The sequence below is a fragment of the Grampus griseus genome (genome assembly GCF_964374135.1).
Source record: "Grampus griseus genome assembly, chromosome: 19".
NCBI lineage: Eukaryota > Metazoa > Chordata > Mammalia > Artiodactyla > Delphinidae > Grampus > Grampus griseus.
Genome location: NC_139013.1, coordinates 54,433,576 through 54,461,095, shown reverse-complemented (window position 1 = coordinate 54,461,095; position 27,520 = coordinate 54,433,576). Strand labels below are relative to the sequence as shown.

The 27,520-nt window shown below is 45.0% G+C and overlaps 1 long non-coding RNA gene across 2 annotated transcripts in view; it reads left to right on the top strand.

The window, feature by feature from the left end:
* LOC309836876 overlaps window positions 1-26,533 on the top strand; it is a 28,147-nt gene extending 1,614 nt beyond the window's left edge. The window contains exon 3 of one of the 2 annotated variants that reach the window (XR_014298187.1): window positions 26,093-26,533. This is a non-coding gene — a long non-coding RNA (uncharacterized lncRNA). Of the gene's footprint in view, window positions 1-19,277; window positions 19,379-26,092 lie in introns of those variants that run through there. The other variant, XR_014298188.1, reaches the window with a different exon arrangement.
* The last annotated feature ends 987 nt before the right edge of the window (window positions 26,534-27,520 follow it).

The window sequence follows — 27,520 nt, the reverse complement described above, 5'->3', positions numbered from 1 at the left end:
GCGGGAGCTTCTGCTCCATCCGGAGCTTCTGCTCTGCAGTGGGGGAGGCCACAACGGTGAGAGGCCCGCGTACCACAAAAAAAAAAAAAAAAAAGAAAGGAAGAGAGAAGGCAGGACGGGAGGCAGGTACCAGGCACAGAATATACAGGAAGCTCCCTGTATGTCACGGCTTCTCTGGGAGCTGGCTCCGTCTTGGGGCCCGTCTGGTCAGAACTGCTTGTCACTTATCGCTGAGGTCCCTGACTAAGCTGACATTGCCCACAGCCTGACTCTGCCATGGGTCACCAGACCAGGCGCATGCTTCCCTGTTTGCCAACTGTGAAAATGAAGCGCTTGGCATTTCAGGGTTGCAAACCTGGCTGAGGTCCAAGGTCAGCAGGTAACCCTGACCGAGCCATGTCTCCTCTGGAATCTTCAAACCTCTCATGTGTAACACTAGGCACATGGATAAAAGCCTTCCCAGAATTGTGTGGCCAGAGGAGCACAAATGCAATTCCTTGGCGATTCCTTCACTGATTACACCCCTTGCCCTCCCCGATGGAATTACAATTGGAAAAGTCTCGGTGTTATCATGTTTGACTTGGAGAACCTGGGCCGGGTGTCTAGGGTGGTCAAGCCTTCAAGCTCTAGAGCTGTGCTAGGCAAAATGGTCACCATCAGCCGCATGTGGCCATTTCCGTTTCAGTTAGTTAAAATTGCATAGAATTTAAAATTCGCTTTCTCAGTTGCCTGAGCCCCAAGTCACATCCTCACCAGCCACCTGCAGCTAGTGGCGCCCATCTGAGACAGCGCAGATTATAGAACAATTCCATTGTCTCACAATATTCCAGAGACGCTGCCCTAGAGCAGTTCTTGCTAACTGCATGGCTTGGAGCAAGTTATCTCTCTGGGCCTCAGTTTCTTCATCTGCAAAATGGGAATTCATCTACTCAACAGCAAGTGCTGGCCATGGGTCAGGTACTCTTTTAGGTGCTGGGGATATAGTGCTAAACACAGATAAACAAAATCATGACTCGCATGGAGCTGACATAGAGGAGGGACCAGAGTACTCTTCTCCAAGAGTTGGTTTGAAGATTAAATGAAATAGAGCAGGAAAAGCATTTAACATGGTGCCTGGCACATTCTAAGTGCTTAAGAAATGTTAGTCACGATTATTACTAGTAATCTGCCCAGCTCCCTTCTCCCACAGCCCTGCTACTACCTGGGTGGTAAACACATAACAAGTACGCCTCCACTTCCCATCCAGTACCCATGGCAGACATTGCTAATCCACCACAGCACTTTCCCCCTGAGCCCAGAGGTACCAATGGGATTCTAGGAACAGCAATGGAGCAACACTCTCAGGCACATCCTCTCCAACATCACCTCCAAGTTCTCCTATGAGCTGCATGGCCCCCACAATCCTTAGGTTCTGTCTGTAGAGTTCAAGCTCAGACTCCAGGCACAGGCCTGACCCTTCGTAGGGGAAAGAGCAAGTGCCTGGTCGGTACCTTGTCAGCCAAGCAGCTGGTCCTGCTTTGACCACTTGGCAGTAACTGGCTTCTTGCTTTGCTGTCTCTTGGAGTGGGGTCTGGCCGTGTTCTCACTAGGGCTCCTGGAGTCTTGAGTACCGTTCCTCTCCTTTATTCAAGAAAATGGATTGTCTCCAGGCCGGACAAATGGTCCTGGCCAAAAAGGGCTGCGTGAAACCCGGCCCCATATCCAAAGTGGGAGAGAGACACGTGAACTTGCAATTGTAATGTAGTGAGATAAGGGGGAGGGTGGAGGTTGGCCCTCGGCCTTGGGGACCCAGGGCAGGAAGAACACTGGGTCCCTGGGAGTCTGCTCCACAGGAAGGGTTGCATCCTTCTCCATCCTTTGAACTGCCTGTCCTAGCTCCCGCTCTCCCCAACTGCAAGGAGTGACCTGAACAGCCCGACCTGACTCAGCAGCGCTGTCTTCTCTCTGGATCGCCCATCATTTTGGTTCTGCTGGTTGCCTTCACTCAATCATTCAGTATGACATGTGGTGTGAAGATGTCTCAGTTCAACTCTTGCTTCTACCACTTACCAGCTGTGTGACCTTGGGCAAATTACCCAGCCTCTCTGTGCCCTGCTTTCCTCCTCTGTGAAATGAAGTTTCCAGCAGAGCCTTTCCACCTCCCCCTCCATGGCTTAGCATGATGCCTGTGGTGCGATACTGGCTCACTGCTGCTGTCATTCACATGCACATCTCCAGGTCCCCAGAGATTTTTCTCTTTTACTCTGTTGGCCTGGTCCATTCCAGGAATGAAAATTGTTTTCAAATGCTAAACTTTCCTGGCACCCCTGGGATAAAGCTTTTCTGCTCATGACATATAACTGTGGGGAACGACATTTGAGCTATGTTTGAAAGGGTAAGTTGGACCTCCCAAGCAGATGAGAGAGGAGAGGGCATCCCAGGCAGAGGGAATGGCATGTGCAAAGGCCCAGAGGCGTGAAGCAGTGGACAGTCGAGGAAGAACCCAGGCTGGCTGGAACATGGGGTGCTTGCAGGGAAACAGCAGGAAATGGGGTCGACAGGAGGAGACTGGACACCACGAGGACAGATACCCTTCGGCAATGAGCTGGGTGCCTGGCAAGGGTGGATGAAGTAGCTTTATTTTAATTTATTTTTGAAGTACAGTTGATTTACAATGTTGGGTTAATTTCTGCTGTACAGCAAAGTGATTCAGTTATATGTATGTATACATTCTTTTTTATATTCTTTTCCATTACGGTTTGTCACAGGATATTGAATATAGTTCCCTGTGCTCTACAGTAGGACCTTGTTGTTTATCCATTCTATATATAATAGTTTGCATCTGGAAGTAGTGTGATTTTAAATTCCACCAGCACACCATGAACTTCGGGAAGGCGAAGCTCTTGTATCCTAATTCTTTGTTACGCTCAGCATATATTTGTTGTCTGTGTCAAAAGTTTCAGCAGCCTTGAGGCTCCTTTTCCCTATAACCCGTAATAATCCACACGCAGAGGAGGCTGCTCAAGCCTTGCGCAGATCTCACCTGCCCTGGACAGCCTGGAAGTTTGCAGCAACCCCCCTGCCCCGCCCCCGCCCGAGGGCAGCCTGCAGCCAGTGGCTGATCAATAATAGCAAGGTGTCAAGGTCTGGCTCTTGCCTCAAGGTAGAGAGGACAGTTTTGTGGTTCTGTTCATGCTCCAGGGCTCCTCTGGGATCACGCTAAGGCTAGTTTCCCCCCCGAGACCCCCCCCTTCGTCGGGCTTTCTCGCTGCGCTGTGCTGCTTCCTTAGCTTCTTCTCCGGCAAACTCTCACTCAATAAACCACTGCATGAGAATCCAGGTCACAGGTTCTGCATCTTAGAAACCTGACCTAAGGTGCCACAGATGAACAAGTGCAAGAAAGGGCAGGGCTATTGGTGACAGCTGCCCTTTTTCTCTTCTCCTCCTCCTGAAACAATAGCTCTTGTCCCCTCCCAATCCTTTTCTCCTTTGTCTGGGTTCCCCCAAAAGCAGACCCTGAGTCTAGAATTCAGGTTCAAGTAGCTAATTTGGAGAGTGCAAGAAACAGTCATGGGGGCGGTGGTAGGGAGACAGGGAAGGGAAGAGGTCCTAACAGTGCAGGTCAAACTGGAACTTTAGAGGTAACTCTTGGAAATAACAGAAAACACACACCTTAGAGCTTTTCTACACAAGAGGTGGGGCAGATGGGGTATTTGCACATCATTCCTGCTGCATATTGGTTGACAGCTCTTTGTGGGCGTTAATCAGCCTGCGTTCCCAACCTGCTGGGCCAGTGGGCAGAACATTTTCTATGAATCGGGGGCAAAGCCCTCAGACCCAGAGCTGCAAATACTGGTATACCGCTGGGGAAGTAAGGCCTGAGGAATATGGATGGAACTCCAGCAGCATCTGCCGTACCTTCCTTTACGGAACTATTCCTCCCCAAAGTCCTTTCCAAAAGCTTCTGTTGAAGATGCCGATCCGAGAACCCCACACAGCCCCACCCACTAGTGTGGGCACGTGATCCATGTCTAGCCAATCATGGTAGCCGATTCCTCGGCTACAGTGACTGGCTCAAGGAGTGGACAGGTCATCCAAGCAGGACCAATCAGAATCTTTCTCTGGGATTTTTATACAGTTGCTGGGTCAGAGAAGTTCTACTTTCTGTCACTAACTGGGGGGGTGGGGGCGGGGTTGTAAACTCAAAGTCCGCATGGAAGTAGCTCGTTTGCAATAGAAGCGAATGTGGCCGACACGCAGGGGAACAGAACTGAGAGATGGGAGAGATAGAGTGGGAGAGAGGATGAAGATGATGACGTTGAATTCCTGGTCCCATTGTACTTCTAGATGGTTACTTGTTCCAGTAAATTCCCCATCTTTTTTCCCCCAAAACTATTGGCTTAAGCTGGTGTGATTTCTGTTTTTCTCACTCACAGCATCTGAGTCCTTACTAATGCAGAATCTTCATACTTTAATCCCTCAGTCTCAAAAGTGGCAGCATTTCAGGGATGAAGACATATCTGTTGACTGAGAATCTTGGATTATGCGTCTCTGTCCTCGAGGCCAGGCCATTCCCATGCTGTTAGTTCCGGGAAGGCTGAGCTCAACTGGAAAGTTTCATATTTTTCTTTTCCAAGTTATGTAATACATGTGAATCCAGGAAGCAGGAATTCAGGATGGGGGTTTGGAACAGGGGATCAGAGGTTGTTGGTCCAAGGATGTACCCTCAATTTGCCCAATGCTGGGGTGACTGTGTAGTCAATCCCATGGGACTTCTTGGGGAAATGCATTTCAGAATCGTCCACCCAGGTGATGGAAGGGCACCCATTTGTTTATTGGTTCCTGCACCGCCACTATCAAGGGTAGTTAACCCCACCGCCAACTTCTGGGTCGTGCAGTGTGAGTCCCTAGAGGGCTTTTGGTATTTCATGCCATGGTGTCTGTGAAGTCTGGGGATTGAAGATGTAACTTGGTCCTGTGTGTGTCGGTGGGGGGGGGGGGTCCCCGTCATTTTGCTTTTGCACAAAATCGGCAAGGCTTGGGCAGAACTGCTGGCTGTAGTGAGATGAGTTAGAGGTGGGGAGAGAGGATCTGAAGAGTGAGCGCTTCACCAGTGACAATTTCTCATCTAGCAGATTGAAGACCATAGTCCACACTTCCCCCTTACTCTCTTAAATCAGGATGGGGACTGCATAGTTGTCTCTGCCACAACCTTGTCTGCCTGTTGACCTTCAATCTCTTGCAAAGTCCCCTTTCTGGTCTAAGTGTCACCGTCTGAGCATCCAGAGATTTGGCAGGCCTGGGTCTGCATATTGGTTCCCTGCCCCTACCCACTCCCTCTGACCACCTTGGTGGGCTGGCACCAATACTGCTCTGGCTGGCATGTCCTCCCCTGCCCCTTCCTCTTGGGTCAGTCTCGGAGAGTTCTTAACATTGTAATGGGAGAAAGAATTCTGACAATGTCAGTTATGCCACCCATTGGCAAACGAGGTGGGCTGGTTATTCTCTATTTGCTTGCTCCCGAGACTCATTCATTCTTTCTTTCATTCATACTTTCTCTTTATCCTGGAAGTCTGACCTTAATGAAGGGCATCACCTAGGCTCCCACCCCTATGACTTCCTGTTGGGGTCAGCCAGTGGGAGGCACCAGCTGGAGACTGGAGTGCAGGAGCAGAGAGGTGGGGGCATTTCTTTCCCTGCCCGCCCCCTGCTTTGGGCTGAGGCTCTGTCAGTGGCTTCAGTGACCACAGCTCCTGCCTGGCAATCCTGTTAAAGAGAAACTATTCTGACACTAGCTAAAGATGCAAGATAGACTTTATTCAGGACTACTGCAACAGGGGAGAGAATCCAAGCTCACCTCTGAATATAACAGAGACAGCTAAGGGTTTATAGCAGAGTCAGGGGTCAGTGGATGAAAAATTACTAAGGGGAGCTAGCAAGGGTTGGGAGATTCTCGCTAAACTGACTTAATAGGATTCTTGTTAAAGGCAGGCCAAGGGCTTAGATATCAAAGGTGGGGGATGAGGAATTTGATCAGATATCAAGGGTGAGGGGATTCTCCCTAAACTGACTTATCAGGAGACTTTGCTAAAACTGGGCTAGTCAAGCCAAAGACAGGATGGGGCCGTGGTCAGGGCCTTGCTGAAAAGAGGGATCAGAAGAGCATGACTAAAGTTTCGCCAAGGAGGCATCTTTTCAATCCCTCTTCCAGGCTCTAGCCTCCCAGGCCCTAGTAATGCTCTTTCCTGCATTTGTGTCTTCAGGCCCAGGGTGGTGACAGCGCCATTCTTGCTGGCCCTGGGTACTTCAGTAGGTTCTTCTAACTCGATTCTCTAAATGGTCCCTTATTTATTTTTTAATTTAATTTTAATTTTAATTTTTGTTTGTGCCATGTGGCTTGCGGGATCTCAGTTCCCTGACCAGGGATTGAACTCATGCCATGGGAGTGAAAGCACCGAGTCCTAACCATTGGACTGCCAGGGAACTCCCTATGGTCCTTTATTTAAATTCTCTTCAGAATCCCATCTGATGTGCCTTCTGTTTGCTGTCAGCCCTCTGACTCCAAACACTGGGACAATTTGGCTTTCAATCTATTTATCTGTCATTTTCCAAAATGGCTAGTAGAGTTGTCTGCTTTCTCCCTCATACTGTCATAAGAACCTGAATTTCTGGCCTAAGGGGAAGGGAAATATGAACCCACAGCATTACATGGTAGGGAGCACATGAGGATGTACAACCAGGAGACCCAGCACTTGTACTTACATGTGTGTGGCAAGGGACAGATGGCTGAGCCTCAGTCATCCCATCAATAAAATGGTCAGGGGCTTCCCTGGTGGCGCAGTGGTTAAGAATCCGCCCGGCAATGCAGGGGACACGGGTTTGAGCCCTGGTCCAGGAAGATCCCACATGCCGCGGAGCAACTAAGCCCGTGTGCCGCAACTACTGAGCCCACGTGCCACAACTACTGAAGCCCATGCGGCTAGAGCCCGCGCTCCGCAACAAGAGAAGCCACCACAATGGGAAGCCTGTGCACTGCAACAAAGAGTAGCCCCCGCTCGCCACAGCTAGAGAAAGCCCGTGCACAGCAATGAAGACCCAACGCAGCCAAAAATAAATAAATTAATTAATTAAAAAGAATAAAATAAAATGGGCACAATAAAGTGACCCTGCCAATCAGCCTGTAGCCAGCAATATGTCTAGTATTGTGAGGTCACGGAAGGAATATTTATTGAATGGAAGAATGAGTGGATGATCAATTAAAATGACCTAATGCAAAACAGGCACCTCTGGGGACTTCCTTGGTGGTTCAGTGGTTGGGAGGCTGGGACTCTGCACTTCCACTACAGGGGGGCATGGGTTTGATCCCTGGTCGGGGAATTAGGATCCTGCATGCCACACAACACGGCCAAAAAAAAAAAAAAAAAAGGCACCTCTAGCTTCTAATGTCTAAGCGAATTTTAATTTTTATACACTTATTTGTTTAAGATGCTCTCTTAACCAACTTCCACTTTATTGACTCACTAGATTAATGTACCTGTCCCATTTCTTCTGTGAAACACACAAGCACATTGAACCCTCCACCTATGTACTTCTCCCCCTACCTTTGGCCTCTGTGCTTAGGTAGAGTCAGTTGTGTTTGCTCCCAAATTTGTGTATAGCAGTTGTGTTTATTATTGTCACTAATTGATTCAATTAAGTGTTACAGAAATTGTGGAAACGTGAGGGTAAACAGAAAGAATATTGTCTCTATGAAAACTGATAAGAAACTTGGGAAAACTTGAAGCGAGTGACTGAGGAAATTGACATCAAATGAGCTGTAGAAACTGGGACAGAGAAAATGGAAGGAAATTGTGAGCCCCAGGTGGGGGGCATCGTTGTACACATGGATGGATTTGAAAGCATCTTTAGGTTCTCCAGCTGCCATAAAGAACAGGAAATGGGAAATTGTAGCAGAAGAGTTATAGATGTGGTCCATGTGAGAAGAAAGACCCAGGCTTATAAAAAAGAATGAAATAATGCCATTTGCAGCAACACGGATGGGCCTGGAGATTATCATACTAAATTAAGTCAGACAGAGAAAGACAAATACCATATGATATCACTTATATGTGCAATGTAAAAAAATGAAACAAATGAACTTATTTACAAAACAGAAATAGACCCACAGACATAACAAACTTATGATTCCCAAAGAGGAAAGGGAGAGGAGGGATAAATCAGGGATTTGGGATTAACAGATACACACGACTATATTTAAAATAGGTAAACAACACGGACCTACTATCTGGCACAGGGAACTATATTCAATACCTTATAATAACCTATAATGGAAAATAATCTGAAAAAGAATTAATATAAATGTAACCGGATCACTTTGCTGTATACCGGAAACTAACACAACATTGTAAATCAGTTATACTTCAATTAAAAAAAAAAAAAAGAAAGAAAGAAATACACAGGCCTGTTTCAGCCAGCCCATGCTCAAAGAAGAATGTATACGCATGTGTTAGGTCCAGTTAAATACTCACGGTATGGATGAATTTAAGGTGATTCCCTGAGACAATTGACTTCTTAGATTCACTATTAGCTGATGGACCAAAATCCTGATTTTATAGCATAAGAAAGCTCCCTTGTCTTTCTGAAGTTCTCTGCTTGTTTTCCTTTTCTTCCAATTTCTCATTTTCTGTTTTCTCTGCTATTTTTCCTTCCTTTTTCGCTCCTAAATGTCCAAGTATGAAACTGGTTTTTAAATTTATTTAATTTTAAAATTAATTTTAAATTTATTATATCTATTGAATTCAATGGCGTATTCTCTGTTAATAAACAATATTTCTTTACCTACTGCAGGCTGCCGTTATGGGCTGCTAAAAGCCAAAGGGATGCTTACTTTAACACATACTGCAGACAACTGTGGCTTTTTATTTGCATATTGTTCACATTAATTTCTTCCTCTCTGTAGGCTTCCTCTGTATAATAGTTTCCCTTTGCCAGCATGAAATAAACACTTCAGAAAAAAACCTTATTGGACCCTGATAGTATATTTTACTATTTATTGTTGAAAGGAATTCCGTGGTGGATTTTGTTTTGTTTTGTTTTGTTTTCTGGTTTGTTTTAGTGGAACCAAGAACCAAGGTTTTCATATATTATATTTGCTTAAAATCAGGCAGAACTATAAACATGTTCCTGCCTGAGAGGAATTTATAGCCTGTTAAGGAGAAACAAAACAGAGGGTTTTTACAAAGCAAGTTTAAAAGTTTAACTGAGGGGACTTCCCTGGTGGCACAGTGGTTAAGAATCCACCCGCTAATGCAGGGGACATGGGTTCGAGCCCTGGTACGGGAAGATCCCACATGCCGCCGAGCAACTAAGACGATATGCTACAACTACGACCATACGCCACAACTACTGAGCCTGCGCTTTAGAGCCCACGAGCCACAACTACTGAGCCCACGTGACACAACTACTGAAGCCTGCGTGCCTAGAGCCTGAGCTCCGCAACAAGAGAAAGCCACCACAATGAGAAGCCCGTGCACTGCAACAAAGAGTAGCCCCCGCTCACTGCAACTAGAGAAAGCCCACGTGCAGCAACGGAGATCCAACGCAGGCCAAAATAAATACTAAATAAATAAATAAATTCATTAACAGGAAAAAAAAAGACCGTGAGTTCAAGTCCCAATCTGGGTTTCACAGTTAAAAAAAAAAAAAAAATTTAACTGATGATGCAAGATCTTCTGTGTTACTGAAACTTCTTTGTCATGTTAAAAGTAGAATCTGGGCTTCCCTGGTGGTGCAGTGGTTGAGAGTCCGCCTGCCGATGCAGGGACACCAGTTCGTGCCCTGGTCCGGGAAAATCTCACATGCTGCAGAACGGCAAGGCCCGTGAACCATGGCTGCTGAACCAAAAAAAAAAAAAAAAAAAAAGTAGAATCTAGTTCAGAAAAGCAACAGTCACTAGATCAAGAATTAATGCTCACGGATCTTTTGCTGTGACGGGGGACTCACTACCTCTCAGAGGGCTCCACTGGAAGGAGCTTCTTCTTTTTTCTTTAATCTATATATATATATATATATATATATTTTATATATGTATATACATATACTTTTTTTTTTAACGTCTTTATTGGAGTATAGTTGCTTTACAATGTTGTGTTAGTTTCTGCTGTATAACAAAGTGAATCAACTATACATATACATATATCCCCATATCTCCTCCCTCTTGCGTCTCCCACCCTCCCTATCCCACCCCTCTAGGTGGTCACAAAGCACCGAGCTGATCTCTCTGTGCTATGCGGCTGCTTCCCACTAGCTATTTTACATTTGGTAGTGTATATATGTCAGGGCTACTCTCTCGCTTTGTCCCAGCTTACCCTTCCCCCTCCCCGTGTCCTCAAGTCCATTCTCTATGCCTGAGTCTTTATTTGTGTCCTGCCCCTAGGTTCATCAGAACCATTTTTTTTTTTAAGATTCCATATATATGTGTTAACATATGGTATTTGTTTTTCTCTTTCTGACTTACTTCACTCTGTATGACAGTCTCTAGGTCCATCCACCTCACTACAAATAACTCAATTGCATTTCTTTTTATGGCTGAGTAATATTCCATTGTATATATGTGCCACATCTTCTTTTTTTTTAAATTAATTAATTTATTTTGGGCTGCATTGGTTCTTTGTTGCTATGCACGGGCTTTTCTCTAGTTGTGGCGAGCAGGGGCTACTCTCCACTGTGGTGTGCGGGCTTCTCATTGCGGTGGCTTCTCTTGTTGCGGAGCACAGGCTCTAGGTGCACGGGCTTCAGTTCTGGCACGTGGGCTCAGTAGTTGTGGCTCGCGGGGTCTAGAGCGCAGGCTCAGTAATTGTGTTGCACGGGCTTAGTTGCTCCGCGGCATGTGGAATCTTCCCGGACCAGGGCTTCAACCCGTGTCCCCTGCATTGGCAGGCGGATTCTTAACGAGTGTACCACCAGAAAGCCCATGCCACATCTTCTGTATCCATTCATGTGTCGATGTACACTTAGGTTGCTTTCATGTCCTGGCTATTTTAAATAGAGCTGCAATGAACACTGTGGTACATGACTCTTTCTGAATTATGGTTTTCTCAGGGTATATGCCCAATAGTGGGATTGCTGGATCATATGGTAGTTCTATTTTTAGTTTTTTAAGGAACCTCCATACTGTTCTCCACAGTGGCTGTACCAATGTACATTCCCACCAACAGTGTAGGAGGGTTCCTTTTTCTCCACACCCTCTCTAGCATTTATTGTTTATCGATTTTTTGATGATGGCTATTCTGACCAGTGTGAGGTGATGCCTCATTGTAGTTTTGATTTGTGTTTCTCTAATGATTAGTGATGTTGAGCATCTTTTCATGTGTTTGTTGGCAATCTGTATATCTTCTTTGGAGAAATACCTATTTACGTCTTCTGCCCATTTTTGGATTGGGTTGTTTGTTTTTTGATATTGAGCTGCATGAGTTGCTTGTATATTTTGGAGCTTAATCCTTTGTCAGTTGCTTTGTTTGCAAATATTTTCTCCCATTCAGAGGGTTGTCTTTTCATCTTGTTTATGGTTTCCTTTGCTGTGCAAAAGCTTTTAAGTTTCATTAGGTCCCATTTGTTTATTTTTGTTTTTATTTCCATTACTCTAGGGGGTGGGTCAAAAAGGATCTTGCTGTGATTGATGTCATAGACAGTTCTGCCTATGTTTTCCTCTAAGAGTTTTATAACGTCTGGCCTTCCATTTAGGTCTTTAATCCATTTTGAGTTTATTTTTGTGTATGGTGTTAGGGAGTGTTCTAATTTCATTCCTTTACATGTAGCTGTCCAGTTTTCCCAGCACCAGTTCTTGAAGAGGCTGTCTTTTCTCCACTGTATATTCTTGCCTCCTTTATCAAAGATAAGGTGACCATATGTGCGTGGGTTTTTCTCTGGGCTTTCTATCCTGTTCCATTGATGTATATTTCTGTTTTTGTGCCAGTACCATACTGTCTTGATTACTGTAGCTTTGTAGTATAGTCTGAAGTCCAGAAGCCTGATTCCTCCAGCTGCATTTTTCTTTCTCAGGATTGTTTTGGCTATTCGGGGTCTTTTGTGTTTCCATACAAGTTGTGCAATTTTTTGTTCTAGTTCTGTGAAAAATGCCAGTGGTAGCTTGATAGGGGTTGCACTGAATCTGTAGATTGCTTTGGGTAGTATAGTCATTTTCACAATGTTGATTCTTCCAATCCAAGAACATAGTATATCTCTCCATCTGTTTGTATCATCTTTAATTTCTTTCATCAGTGTCTTATAGTCTTCTGTATACAGGTCTTTTTTCTGCTTAGGTAGGTTTATTCCTAGGTATTTTATTCTTTTTGTTGCAATGGTAAATGGGAGTGTTTCCTTAATTTCACTTTCTGATTTTTCATCATTAGTGTATAGGAATGCAAGAGATTCCTGTGCATTAATTTTGTGTCCTATAACTTTACCAAATTCATTGATTAGCTCTAGTAGTTTTCTGGTGGCATCTTTAGGATTTTCTATGTATAGTATCATGTCATCTGCAAACAGTGACAGTTTTACTTCTTCTTTTCCAATTTGGATTCCTTTTATTTATTTTTCTTCTCTGATTGCTGTGGCTAAAACTTCCAAAACTATGTTGAGTAATAATGGTGAGAGTGGACATCCTTGTCTTGTTCCCAATCTTAGAGGAAATGGTTTCAGTTTTTCATCAATGGTTTCAGTTTTTCATCATCATCAAATGGTTTCATCATCACATGTTGGCTGTGGGTTTGTCATATATGGTCTTTATTGTGTTGAGGTAGGTTCCCTCTATGCCTACTTTCTGGAGGGTTTTTATCGTAAATGGGAGTTGAATTTTGTCAAAAGCTTTTACTGCATCTATCGAGATTATCATATGGTTTCTATCCTTCAGTTTGTTAATGTGGTGTATCACATTGATTACTTTGCATATATTGAAGAATCCTTGCATTCCTGGGATAAACCCCACTTGACCATGGTGTATGATCCTTTTAATGTGCTGTTGGATTCTGTTTGCTAGTATTTTGTTGAGGATTTTTGCATCTATGTTCATCAGAGATATTGGCCTGTAGTTTTTTTTTTTTTTTTTTTTTGTGACATCTTTGTCTGGTTTTGGTATCAGGGTGATGGTGGCCTCATAGAATGATTTTGGGAGTGTTCCTCCCTCTGCTATAGTTTGGAAGAGTTTGAGAAGGATAGGTGTTAGTTCTTCTCTAAATGTTTGATAGAATTCGCCTGTGAAGCCATCTGGTCCTGGGCTTTTGTTTGTTGGAAGATTTTTTTTTTTTTTTTTTTTGTGGTATGTGGGCCTCTCACTGGTATGTTGTGGCGTCTCCCGTTGGGGACCACAGGCTCCAGACACGCAGGCTCAACGGCCATGGCTCATAGGCCCAGCCGCTCCACAGCATGTGGGCTTCCCGGACCGGGGCACGAACCTGTGTCCCCTGCATCGGCAGGCAGACTCTCAACCACTGCGCCACCAGGGAAGCCCTGTTGGAAGATTTTTAATCACAGTTTCAATTTCAGTGCTTGTGAATTGTCTGTTTATATCTTCTGTTTCTTCCTGGTTCAGTCTTGGAAGCTGGTGCTTTTCTAAGAATTTGTCCGTTTCTTCCAGGTTGTCCATTTTATTGGCATATAGTTGCTTGTAGTAATCTCTCATGATCCTTTGTATTTCTGCAGTGTCAGTTGTTACTTCTCCTTTTTCATTTCTAATTCTGTTGATTTGAGTCCTCTCCCTTTTTTTCTTGGTGAGTCTGGCTAATGGTTTATCAATTTTATCTTCTCAAAGAACCAGCTTTTAGTTTTATTGATCTTTGTTATTGTTTCCTTCATTTATTCTCATTTATTTCTGATCTGATCTTTATGATTTCTTTCCTTCTGCTAACTTTGGGGTTTTTTTTGTTCTTCTTCCTCTAATTGCTTTAGGTGTAAGGTTAGTTTCTTTATTTGAGATGTTTCTTGTTTCTTGAGGTAGGATTGTATTGCTATAAACTTCCCTCTTAGAATTTTTTTTGCTGCATCCCATAGGTTTTGGGTCGTCGTGTTTTCATTGTCATTTGTCTCTCGGTATTTTTTGATTTCCTCTTTGATTTCTTCAGTGATCTCTTGGTTATTTAGTAGCGTATTGTTTAGCCTCCATGTATTTGTATTTTCTTACAGTTTTTTTCCTGTAATTGATATCTAGTCTCATAGCATTGTGGTCGGAAAAGATACTTGATACGATTTCAATTTTCTTAAATTTACCAAGGCTTGATTTGTGACCCAAGATATGGTCTATCCTGGAGAATGTTCTATGAGCACTTGAGAAGAAAGTGTATTCTGTTGTTTTTGGATGGAATGTCCTATAAATATCAATTAAATCCATCTTGTTTAATGTGTCATTTAAAGCTTGTGGTTTCCTTATTTATTTTCATTTTGGATTATCTGTCCATTGGTGTAAGTGAGGTGTTAAAGTCCCCTAGTATTATTGTGTTACTGTCGATTTCCCCTTTTATGGCTGTTAGCATTTGCCTTATGTATTGAGGTGCTCCTATGTTGGGTGCATAAATATTTGTAATTGTTACATCTTCTTCTTGGGTTGATCCCTTGATCATTATGTAGTATCCTTCTTTGTCTCTTGTAATAATCTTTATTTTAAAGTCTATTTTGTCTGATATGAGAATTGCTACTCCAGCCTTCTTTTTTTATTATTTATTCATTTATTTTTGGCTGCATTGGGTCTTCATTGCTGGGCGCAGGCTTTCTCTAGTTGCAGTGAGTGGGGGCTACTCTTTGTTGCAGTGCACAGGCTTCTCATTACGGTGGCTTCTCTTTGTTGCAGAGCACGGGCTCTAGCTGTGCAGGCTTCAGTAGTTGTGTCGCGCAGGCTCAGTAGTTGTGATGTGCAGGCTTTAGTAGTTGTGGGTCGTGGGCCCTAGAATGCAGGCTCAGTAGTTGTGGTGCACGGGCTTAGCTGCTCTGTGGCACGTGGGATCTTCCTGGACCAGGGCTCGAACCCGTATCTCCTGCATTGGCAGGTAGATTCTTAACCACTGTGCCACCAGGGAAGTCCCTCCAGCTTTCTTTTGATTTCCATTTGCATGGAATATCTTTTTCCATCCCTGCACTTTCAGTCTGTGTGTGTCTCTAGGTCTGAAGTGGGTCTCTTATAGACAGCATATATAAGGGTCTTGTTTTTATATCCATTCAGCCAGGCTATGTCTTTTGGTTGGAGCATTTAATCCATTTACATGTAAGGTAATTATCGATATGTATGTTCCTATTACCATTTTATTAATTGTTTTGGGTTTGTTTTTGTAGGCCTTTTCCATCTCTTGTGTTTCCTACCTAGAGAAGTTCCTTTAGCACTTGCTGTAAAGCTGGTTTGGTGGTGCTGAATTCTCTCTGTTTTTTTTTAAATGTTTATTTATTTATTTTTAATTGTACTTTTCTGACCAGGGATGTGGTTTTTCTTAAATTAATTAATTAATTTATTTTTGGCTACGTTGTGTCTATTGTTGCTGTGTGCGGGCTTCCTTTAGTTGCAGCGAGCGGGGTTACTCTTCGTTGTGGTACGCGGGCTTCTCACTGCAGTGGCTTCTCTTGTTGTGAGCACGGGCTCTAGGCACACAGGCTTCAGTAGTTGTGGTACGTGGGCTCAGTTGATGTGGCTCGTGGGCTCTAGAGCTGAGGCTCAGTAGCTGTGGTGGACGGGCTTAGCTGCTCCGTGGCATGTGGGATCTTCCCAGACCAGGGCTTGAACATGTGTCCCCTGCCTTAGCAGGTGGATTCTTAACCCCTGCACCACCAGGGAAGCCCAGTGCTGAATACTCTTAACTTTTGCTTATCTGTAAAAGTTTAATTTCTCCATCGAATCTGAATGAGATCCTTGTTGGGTAGAGTAATCTTGGTTGTAGGTTTTTCCCTTTCATCACTTTAAATATGTCCAGCCACTCCCTTCTGGCATGCAGAGTTTCTGCTGAAAAATCAGCTGTTAACCTTATAGTGATTCCCTTGTATGTTATTTGTTGCTTTTCCCTTGCTGCTTTTAATTTTTTTTTTTTTTTGCGGTACGCGGGCCTCTCACTATAGTGGCCTCTCCCGTTGTGGAGCCCGGGCTCTGGACACGCAGGCTCAGTGGCCATGGCTCATGGGTCCAGCCGCTCCGCGGCATGTGGGATTTTCCCGAACCGGGACACGAACCCGTATCCCCTGCATCGGCAGGGGAACTCTCAACCACTGCGCCACCAGGGAAGCCCTTAATATTTTTTCTTTGAATTTAATTTTTTGTTAGTTTTATTAATATGTGTCTTGTTGTGCTTTTCATAGGGTTTATCCTGTATGGGACTCTCTGTGCTTCCTAGACTTGGGTGACTATTTCCTTTCCCATGTCAGGGAAGTTTTTGACTATAATCTCTTCAAATATTTTCTCAGACCCTTTCTTTTTTTCTTCTTTTTCTGGGACCCCTATAATTCAAATGTTGGTGCATTTAATGTTGTCCCAGAGGTCTCTGAGACTGTCCTCAATTCTTTTCATTCTTTTTTCTTTTTTTAAAAAAAATTAATTAATTAGTTTATTTTTGGCTGCGTTGGGTCTTCGTTGCTGTGCGCGGGCTTTCTCTAGTGGTGGTGAGTGGGGGCTACTCTTTGTTGCGGTGTGTGGGCTTCTCATTGCAGTGGCTTCTCTCTGTTGCAGAGCATGTGCCCTAGAGCACATGGGCTTCAGTAGTTGTGGCACACAGGCTCAGTAGTTGTGGCTCATGGGCTCTAGAGCACAGGCTCAGCAGTTGTGGCGCATGGGCTTAGTTGCTCCGCGGCACGTAGGATCTTCCCAGATCAGGGCTCGAACTCGTGTCCCCTGCATTGGCAGGCGGATTCTTAACCACTGCGCCACCAGAGAAGCCCCATTCTTTTTTCTTTATTCTACTCCCTGGCTGTTATTTCCACCGTTTTATCTTCCAGCTCACTTATCCGTTCTTCTGCCTCAGTTATTCTGTTATTGATTCCTTCTAGAGTATTTTTAATTTCAGTAATTGTGTTGTTCATCACTGTTGGTTTGCTCTTTAGTTCTTCAAGGTCCTTGTTAAATGTTTCTTGTATGTTCTCCATTCTGTTTCCGAGATTTTGGATCATCTTTACTGTTATTACTCTGAATTCTTTTTCAGGTACGTTGCCTATTTCGTCTTCATTTATCTGGTCTTGTAGGTGTTTACCTTGCTCCTTCGTCTGTAACATTTTTTTTTTTTTTTTGATGAGTGGTGCTGTATTCTTGTCTTACTGGTTGTTTGGCCTGAGACGTCCAGCCAGAACTGGAGTTTGCAGGCAGTTGGATAGAGCTGGGTCTTAGTGCTGAGATGAGGACCTCTGGGAGGCCTCCCTCTGATTCATATTCCCTGGGGTCTGAGGTTCTCTGTTAGTGCAGCAGTTTGGACTTGCAGCTCCCACCACAGGAGCTCGGGCCCGACCTTCAGCCTGGGAACCAAGATCCCACAAGCTTCTTGTGTGGTAAAAAAATAATAATAATAAATAATAAATAAAAAAAGGAAGAAGGAAAGAAAAAAAGGAGTATTACAATATCAAAGAATAAAAAACAAAATAAAATTAGAAAGATAAAAAATATATTAGGAAAAATAAAACTATAATTGAAAGAACTGGTTGCTGGGGGTTCCTGCCATGCACTTAGGTGTCCATGGTCCCCCACCAGTGCCTGGTAGGTGCCCTAGTTCTGAGGAGACGCTAATTCCGCGTCCTCCTAGTACGTCATCTTGACTCCGCCCCCAATCAATATAGTTTTAAAAACTGAAGTATAATTGATTTACAATGTTGTGTTAATTGCTGTGAAACGGAAAGTCAACTTCTTTATATTGACTCCAACTCTTTCTTCCTGTAACTGGTGTCGACTTGCTCCTGGGAGGGTTGTATGAGAAGACTACCATCTGCTGCAAGAGAGACCCCCTCCCAAATGGAGGGGCAGTTCCCCTGCCCTCCATGAAACTGCTCTCCTGCAGGATAAATTGCATCTGTGGCTTCTCATCCCCACCCTGTGTCAGCTGGGGTCCTCCTTTAAGCATGATTTCCACATCGGAACACAATTCTCAGGGTGTGGTCAGACCAATGAAACAACATGTTCTCCTTCTCTGGTTCTGGGCATTAGAGCTGCTCCTCCCACCTGCCTTCCTTGGCCCTGAATGGTCGGGTGGATGGTGGTGGCGTGGGGGAAGGGTGTCCCCACTGCAGGCTGGATTTCCCAGCTCCCTGGTCAAAGGCTTCCTGCTGAGTCTGGCAGTGGGAGACCCTCGTGAGAGAGTGGAGGGCAGGAGGGAAGAAAAGGCAAGGGTATTTCTGGTCCTCTCTGGAGCAAATCTGCAGCAGCCATACCTCCTCTGAGCTGCAGCAAACCCTGGGTGACCCCAGCCCCTACTCTAGTGTCCCCTCCTCCCCTCTCTGTCTCTCGGACCCAGAGCTGGTCACCAGTCTCTAGCCTGTGGCTGATTTCTGGGGGGGTGTCACCAACCTGCTCGGCTTCTCAGCTCTCCTGTACCTGCTGCAGCCAATACCCTGCGTTCAATTCTTCCTGCTTACATACTTCCCTCTCTCATTTGCTTGATTATTTATATATATACAGTTTCTGTTTTCCAGTGGACTCTAGTGCTGTGTGTTACTTCTAGTAAGGCAGTTTAAGGTTACATACCACTTGGAAGGGGCAGGGGGCTGGCACTCAAAGTATTAGCTGCTTTTATATCCTTTGATATGCATTTTCCACATGTGATCCTCAAATAACTCCTCTGTGGGAGGTACCCACTTAATGGAAGAGGAAACTGAGGCTCAGGAAGGGTAGGCAGAGCCAGGATTTGGGTGAGCAGTTGCCTGAACCCTTAGCCATTAGACCACACTGCCCCATTCAGAGACTTGGACCCACCCTGCGCTTACTCATGGTAGATAAAATCCCAGGTCATGTTGCCCCTTCCTGCGTCTTCTTGCTGGATTTCTGGAACCCAAGCGGAGTTCTCTCAGTGACTCATGGTTCCTGAGAAAGACCATTCAGGACATAGGGATTACGTTCCCTCAGTCAGTTGCTCAGCATCTTCACTTCCCAAAAGTTCCTGGGGGCCTCTTTTCAGAGATTTGACAATGAGTGAGCTCAGTGCTGATTTTATAAATATCATTTTCTATAAATATCCATTCCATGTAAGGCACCTGTTTCAGAATGATGACCACCTTGCTGAGAACAGCAAGTTTCAGGGTTATGTTTTATTCCCATCTCTAATTACAGCTGAGGTGCGATTTCTTTCTTTCTATAGCCCCAAGGAAAGTGTGGAAACCAGGACACTGACCTCAACAATTCTGTAAGGTTTTTTTGCAATGAAAGAAATAAAGCTCATGCAAAAATTATGGTCTTAAAAAGTCAGCCCAGGACTTCCCTGGTGGCACAGTGATTAAGAATCCATTTGCTAATGCAGGGAACACGGGTTCAAGCCCTGGTCTGGGAAGATCCCACATATCGTGGAACAGCTAAGCCCGTGTACCACAGCTACTGAGCCTGTGCTCTAGAGCCCACAAGCTACAACAAATGAAGCCCAGGCACCTACAGCCCGTGCTGTGCAACAAGAGAAGCCACCACAATGAGAAGCACGCGCACTGCAACAAAGAGTAGCCGCCGCTCGCCGCAACTAGAGAAAGCCCGTGCATAGCAACAAAGACCCAATGCAGGCAAAACTAAATAAATAAAATAAATAAATTTATTAAAAAAAAAAGATCAGCACAGATGTTTCCAGTCTCAGAGCACACGTAGCTGAGATACCCCGGGTCAATGTGAGAGTCTCCAAACTTTCTTGCCGGGGAGGCTCAGATCCCTGAGGTCACACTGCCTGGGTTCAAACAGTATCTGCAATGCTCTTGCCGCGTGACCATGGGGAGATGGCGCCACCTCTTGGTGCCTCAGTTCTCTCTCTTATGTTGGGGGGTTAGGGACACGGTCTCCTTGGGCTTATATGAGAATTACCTGAGAAAACAGTCGTAAAGCACTTAGCATGGTGCTTGGTACAGAGAATGCAACCCACAGAAAGACATTACTATTGATCATACTGCATACTATAGTTACTGTATCATGTATAGGATATACAATTACTTTTATTAATAATATATCAATATAGATTATATAACTTGCCCATCGGGCATAGCAGTGGGGCTCAAAAGAGGCAATACCTATGCATGGCTGGGGATCCCACCCACACTTGTCTCTGACCGTAATCTATTTTATGGGCCAATGACAGATTAAATAATTTACTGGGCACTGTCTCATGCCCCCTCCCCACTTGCTGCCCCCTCTGCTCCCCTGCCTAATATCACAGGGATGGGTTCTAGCTTGTCCCATGCTGGTCGCTCCCCCTTTCCTGAAAACCACCTCTTCTGGGCTTCCTCTTCCCTTTCTGGAAAGTTCTTCTCAGTCTACTTCCTGGGCTTCCTTTCCTGTCCATGCTGATGACTCTTGGGGCTCCACCATAGACCTTCTACCTAAGCATCCTCCCTGGACCTTCTCAAACACCCCTGGCCTGAGCACCGCCTGTAGACCCATGGTTTCCAGATCTGTAGCCCCACCCAGGCTCTGTCCTGAGTCTCTGTCTTGCAACTCTGCCGGCCGTCTCTACTTTGATGTCCCATGAGCAGTTCAAACGCCACCTGTCCCAAACTGGACTCATCTCCTCCACCCACCCAGATGCTCAGGCCCCAAACCCAGGTGGCTTCCTTCACTTTTTTAAAAAATTCCATTAGGACTTCCCTGGTGGCGCAGTGGTTAAGAATCCACCTGCCAATGCAGGGGACACGGGTTTGAGCCCTGGTCCGGGAAGATCCCCCATACCGTGGAGCAACGAAGCCCGTGCGCCAGAACAACTGAGCCTGCACTCTAGAGCCGGCGAGCCACAACTACTGAGCCCGTGTGCCACAACTACTGAAGCCCACGCACCTAGAGCCCCTGCTCTGCGACAAGAGAAGACACTGCAATGAGAAGCCCGTGCACCGCAACGAAGAGTAGCCCCCGCTCGCCGCAACTAGAGAAAGCCCACGCACAGCAAAGAAGACCCAACACAGCTAAAAATAAATAAATAAAATTTTTAAATTTCATTAAACATTTTAACATTGAGGTATAGTTGCTGTACAATATTGTGTAAGTTTCAGGTGTACAACACAGTGATTCATATCATTAAACATCTTTAAAGTGTGCAGTTCAGTGATTTTTCATATTCACAAAGTTGTGTGACCGTTATCACTAATTCCAGAACATTTTCTTCAGCCTCCCAAAGAAACCCCATACTCGTTAGCAGTCACCCCCCATTCTCCCCCTCCCTCCAGCCCCTGACAGCCACTAATCTACTTTCTGTCTCCATAAATGGACTATTCTGGACTTTTCATATCAATGGAATCATATATTTTATGATCTTTTGTGACTGGCTTCTTTCACTCAGCATAATGGGTTTTTTTTTCATTTTTAATGAAGGTTTTTAATTATTTTAAAAAATTTTTATTGAAATATAGTTGATTTACAATGTTGTGTTAGTTTCAGGTGTAGAGCAAAGTGATTCAGTTATACATACATCTTTTTTTCCATTCTCTTCTGTTATAGTTATTACAAGATATTGAGTAGAGGTCCCTGTGCTATACAGTAGGTCCTAGTTGGTCAATATACATACTACTATATGTGTTTTATCTATAGTAGTGTGTATATTTTAATTCCAAACTCCCAATTTATCCTTCCCTTCCCCCTTCCCTTTTGGTAACCATAAGTTTGTTTGCTATGTCTGTGAGTCTGTTTCTGTTGTGTAAATAAGTTCATTTGTATCATTTTTTTTTTTTAATTCCACATATAAGTGATATCATATGGTATCGATATTTGTCTTTCTCTGCCTGACTTACTTCCCTTAGTAATTTCTAGGTCCATCCATGTTGCTGCAAATGGCATTATTTCATTCTTTTTTATGGCTGAGTAATATTCCAGCATACTGTTTTCAAGGTCTGTCTATGTTATAAGAATGAATCAGTACTTCATTCCACTGTATGGATAGACCATGTTTTTGTTTGTCCAATCATCAGTTGAAGGACACTTAGGTTTTCACTTTTGGGCTACTGTGAATAATACTGCTGTGAACATTCACATACAAGTTTTTATGTAGACATATGTTTCCATTTTTGTTGGGTATATACCTATACATGGAATTTCTGGGTCCTATATAATTACATGTTCAACATTTTGAGGACCTGCCAAACTGTCCTCCAAAGCAGATACACCATTTTACATTCCCGTCAACAGTATATGAGGGTTCCAATTTCTCCACATCCTCACTGATACTTGTTATTGTCTTTTTAAAAAATTATTTTATTTTATTTTTATTTTTGCCTCGTTGGGTCTTTGTTACTTCATGTGGGCTTCCTCTAGTTGTGGCGAGCGGGGGCTACTCTTTGTTGCCGTGCACGGGCTTCTCACTGTGGTGACTTCTCTTGTTGCGGAGCATGGGCCCTAGGCACGTGGGCTTCAGTAGTTGTGGCATGCAGGCTCAGTAGTTGTGGCTCGTGGGCTCTAGAGCACAGGCTTAGTAGTTGTGGCGCATGGGCTTAGTTGCTCCGCGGCATGTGGCATCTTCCCAGGCCAGGGCTTGAACCTGTGTCCCCTGCATTGGCAGGCGGATTCTTCACCACTGCACCACCAGGGAAGCCCCCAACTTCATTCTTTTGTATGTGCTATTCAGTGGTTCCAGCACCATTTGATAAAGGACTACTCTTTCCCCATGAAATTATCTTGGCGCCCTTTGCAGAAATCAGTTGACCATAAACGTATGAGCTTACCTCTGGACTCTCAGAAGTGTTCCATTGGTCTACATGTCCACTCTTCTGCAAGTATCACCTTCCTTGACTCTTCTCTCGCCCTCACCCCACATCCACCCATTCCACAACTGTAAATTACCTGCCCACCTGGGACCAGTGCCGTGCTTGGACCTGAGCATACAATGGTGAGTGAGATGGACACCATCCCTGGCCTCACGGACCTGACATTCTCCTGGGAGTGGATAGACAACATAGTTATAAAGAGATGCAGGAGAAAGGTGATTTCAGATAGCTATGACTGCTAAGGAAAACAAAAGGCTATGTGGTAGAGAGTGGCCAGGGGAGGTCCCAGAGGGGGCTGCTTTATATCGGGGTGCTGGGGAATCCTCTCTGAGGGGCAACCTGTGAGGTCTGAATGAGAAGTCAGCCATGCAGAATTTGGGGTAGGTTGTGCATCCAGAGGGGCAGAATTTGCCTGGAGATGAAACTGATACAAAAAGGACAGCAAGGACTTCCCCGGTAGCACAGTGGTTAAGAATCTGCCTGCCAATGCAGGGGACACCGGTTTGAGCCCTGGTCGCAGAAGATCCCACATGCCGTGGAGCAGCTAAGCCCGAGTGCCACAACTACTGAGCCTGTGCTCTAGAGCCCACAAGCCACAACTACTGAAGCCTGCACGCCTAGAGCCTGTGCTCCGCAACAAACACAAGCCACCGCAATGAGAAGCCCGTGCACCACAACGAAGAGTAGCCCCCGCTCGCCGCAACTAGAGAAAGCTTGCACGCAGCAACAAAGACCCAACGCAGCCAAAAATAAATAAATAGATTTATTAAAAGGAAAAAAAGGAGGGCAAAGTAGAAACATGAAGAAAGATAGAGGCCGAGCCCTGATGAAAACATGCCTGATGCGTGAATTCCACTAAGTTTGGGCCTTCCCATCATGGAGTCATTGCTTTCTCTCCACTGTGTAGGCCTATTTGAACTGTAATCCCCTAGCCCTCCTAGACCGTAATCCCCATAAGGGCAGGGAGTGTATCTGTCTAGTTCAAATTTGCATCCAGGCAGCTCTTACATGTAACATTGTTATTATGCAAGTTTAAGAATCGAGAGAATTCACAAAAAGATTCTGATTTTTTTGCTTTTCTTAGACAATTGGAAGGCTTGGTATGGTCATGCTAGGATTCTTACCTGGCAACTAGGGTGGCTCTGAGAACCAGTGGCCCCCTTTAGATGGCAGTTCAGAAGAAGAAACTGACACCCAGAAGACGATGACCTGCAGAAGAAATTTTTTACGGGCTGTGTGCTTGGCTCATTTATGTTATGTGCCTTCCCCCTACAGGCAAGTGGGTTTGTGAACCCCCCTTGGACACATAATAGGTCCACTGTCAGGAATGAATGAATGAATGAATGAGTAAATGAATGAATGAATTTATACACTCCCCCCGTTCTTGACATAGTAGCTAGCATATAATAAGTGCCCAATATTTTGATTTGATTTCTCTTCTAAAGAAACGTGAGTTGAATTAAATTGCTTTTTTTATTGTACGCATCCTGATTTAAAGAAATATTCACACACCGCATTTATTTCTGGTGTACAGTGTATTTTTGTGCCTTAGCTGGGCACGTGGACCTCGGGGTGCTCAAAATTAGGGTTCGCCTCAAAACCAACCCTGTACACTTTCAGTCCAGTAGAGGGCAATAGCAACTAGGAATAGGAGAGACGCAGTTAAGGCATCCCCCCACCCCAGGATCCCTGAACCATAGAATCAAATCCAGGATGGAAGTCACCTTGTTGTTGTTATTTAATATTCTTAATCGGCAATGTATTCATGTGTTTAAAAATAGAAGAGAAGAGAAGAGAAGAAAATGGTATATGATGAAGTCTCCTTCCCTCCCCTTTTCCCCTCGTGTCTGGCTTCCTACCTCACCTCCATCTCAGGTACAATTGTTTTTCTCGTGTATGCTCTTCCAGAGGTGTTTATGCACATGTAAACAGGTACAAGTATCTCTGTAAACCCTCCCCCCACTTTACCCAAAGGTAGCAACACAAAAGGGTGTTTTGAGCATACTGTTCTATACCTTGTTTTGTGCGATCATGAAGTAGATTGTGGAACTATGCATAGCAGTACACAGAGAGAAGGCCCCCCTCCTCTCTCTGTCTTCCCAGCTGCAGACTTCTCCACGGCACACCTTTATCATCATCTATTCAATGGGGGGGCTTCTGCTGCCACAAATAAAGCTCGGTGAATAACCTTGAATATATTTTGCACACACTTGAGTATGTCTATAGCCGTGGCCATTGGCTCCAGCTGCACATGAGAATGACGAAGTGGGCTTTGCTTTTAAAAATCCCACCCCCAAGCCATACCTCAGACCAACTACATCAGAATCCCCGAGCACGGGACCAGGGCACACAGGGAGCCCTGTGTGCTGTTGACATCTAGAGGAAACTGGTTGAGAGCACATAGACTTCTAAATTTGCTAGATATTGACAAATGGCTTCCCTGGATGGTTCTACCAACTTGCCCTCTCACTGGCTTGTATGAGAGGGCCTGGGTGTTCACAGCCTCACTAACAAAACATGCTTGTCAAACTTTGCTTTTTGCTAACCTGCTAGTTTTTTTTTTTTTTTAAGATATCACAGTGTCGCTTGAATTTGCATTTTTCTTATTAGGGCTTGAGATTGAACATCTTCTCATGTGTTTAAGAGCCTTCTGATCTGTCTGGTCATATCCTGTGCCCACTTTTCTTTTCTCTCTCTCTTTTTTTTTTGGCCGTGCCACATGCCTTGCAGGATCTTAGTTCCCTGACCAGGGATTGAACCCCGGGCCCCACGCAGTGGAAACAGAGAGTCCTAACCACTGGACCGCCAGGGAATTCCCTCTTTTCTCTTTTTTAGGTTGGTTTCTCTACACGTCAGCAAGACAAATTCTTTGTGATTTGAGTTGCAAATACTTTCTACTGCCTTGCCTTTTGTTTTGTTTTGTTTTTTCCCATTGAAGAAGACTTTTTACATATTTGAATGTATCCATCTTTTGTTATGGCTTCTGTGGTTTTTTGTTTTGTTTTGTTTTTTCCGTACCACGGGCCCAGCCGCTCCGCAGCATGTGGGATCTTCCCGAACCGGGGCACGAACCCGTGTCCCCTGCATCGGCAGGCGGACTCTCAACCACTGCGCCACCAGGGAAGCCCCACTTCTGTGTTTTGAGTCATAGTTAGAAAGACCTTTCTCATTCCAGTCTTATAAAGGAAGCTTCCCATGTTTTCTTCTGGCACTTTGTGGTTTCCTTAATTTACAGGCAAATCTTTGATCCTTTTGGCATTTACCCTGATCTGTGGTGTGAGGTATGGATTCATCTTTGTTCTTCTTTCCAATGGCCGATTGTCCCATTACCTTTATCAAGAAGTAAGGTAGGAGCTGCATCAAACTGGAATTTCTTTGTTTTTGTCTTTGTATTTATAGCAACATCAGCTCCCACTTTCCTGTAAATGTGGTCCCATCCACCCCCTCCCCCCATTTACCTGTTCGATGCTTGATCGATTGATTTTTGTTTGTTTGCCATTGAGAATTTTATTACTAATCGGACATTGTTCTGACCTTTGGGGTTTCTATTTAGGATTTATTTTAGTTAATAACCAACAACGATGACCTTTTGTTGAAGGTCTAATATATCTGTTTATAAGTATCGGTTCCGTTAATCATAAAGCAAACCTATGGTGTCAGTACTATTATTATTCCATTGGAGGAAAGTAATCAGAGAGTTTTTCAGGCTTGTCCAAGGGCCCACAGTTAAAAAGAGGCAGGGCTAGATGCAATGCAAGAGCCAGGTCTCTGGGGTCTGGGCTTTTTACTTGCCTTGACCCTGTAACTCATCTTTGTGGAATGATTGCAGGAGGGAATGAATGAGTGAGTCAGTGAAGGCAGAAAGAAGACAGAATGAGTCAGCTCCTGCCCTCGGAGGAACCCAAAGGGGGAGATAAGCTGTGAATGCAAATAACCGGAACACAAAGTAAACAGTGATCCCACCAGCATTTTGGAAGCAGTCCACTTTCTATTCCCTCCTATTCAAAAATGCTTAATTCTTTCCAATTCCTCCCTACCTAGAAACCAGGGAGCCATACACTGGGGCAGGGGCAGTCTCCTTGGGTTTGATGCATTAAGTCACCCACTTGGAGATCCCCTGTGGAGCCCAGCAGCCTGGTGGGGGGGCAAGGGGGGAGGGGGATAGAGGGAGGGGATAGAGGGGAGGTGAGTATAGGTAGGAGGGAGGGGGGTTACGGAAGTGGGAGGAGCAAGGAGGAGGAGGGGAGGCGAGGGAGAAAATGAGGAGACAGGCTCAAGGAGTGAGGACGGAGAAGGACAAGAGAAGAGAGGGAAAGGAGAAACAGGGCTTGGGGAGGAGGAAATGGGGGGAGGAGCTGGGGGAGTGGGAGAAGGAGGAAAGGGCTGGGGGATAGAGGAGAAGAGGGGGTAGGGAGAAGAGGAGGAGGAGGAAGGAGGAGGCGGGGGGAAAGAAGTCCCCTCCTCCAGCCCCCGCCGCAGAGTTGCGCAACTCACTCGGGCTGGGATTGGTCGCTGTCACGTAAAGACGCCCCGCCCTCGACGCCCTACGACCAATAGCGAGAGGAGGCGGGGCGGGATGCGTCCTGGGAGGCCAATGGCTGGAGGGGGGCGGGGCGGCGCGGCCTAGGTCTGGCTCGCGCTCACGGCGCCCTCGGAGCCAGAG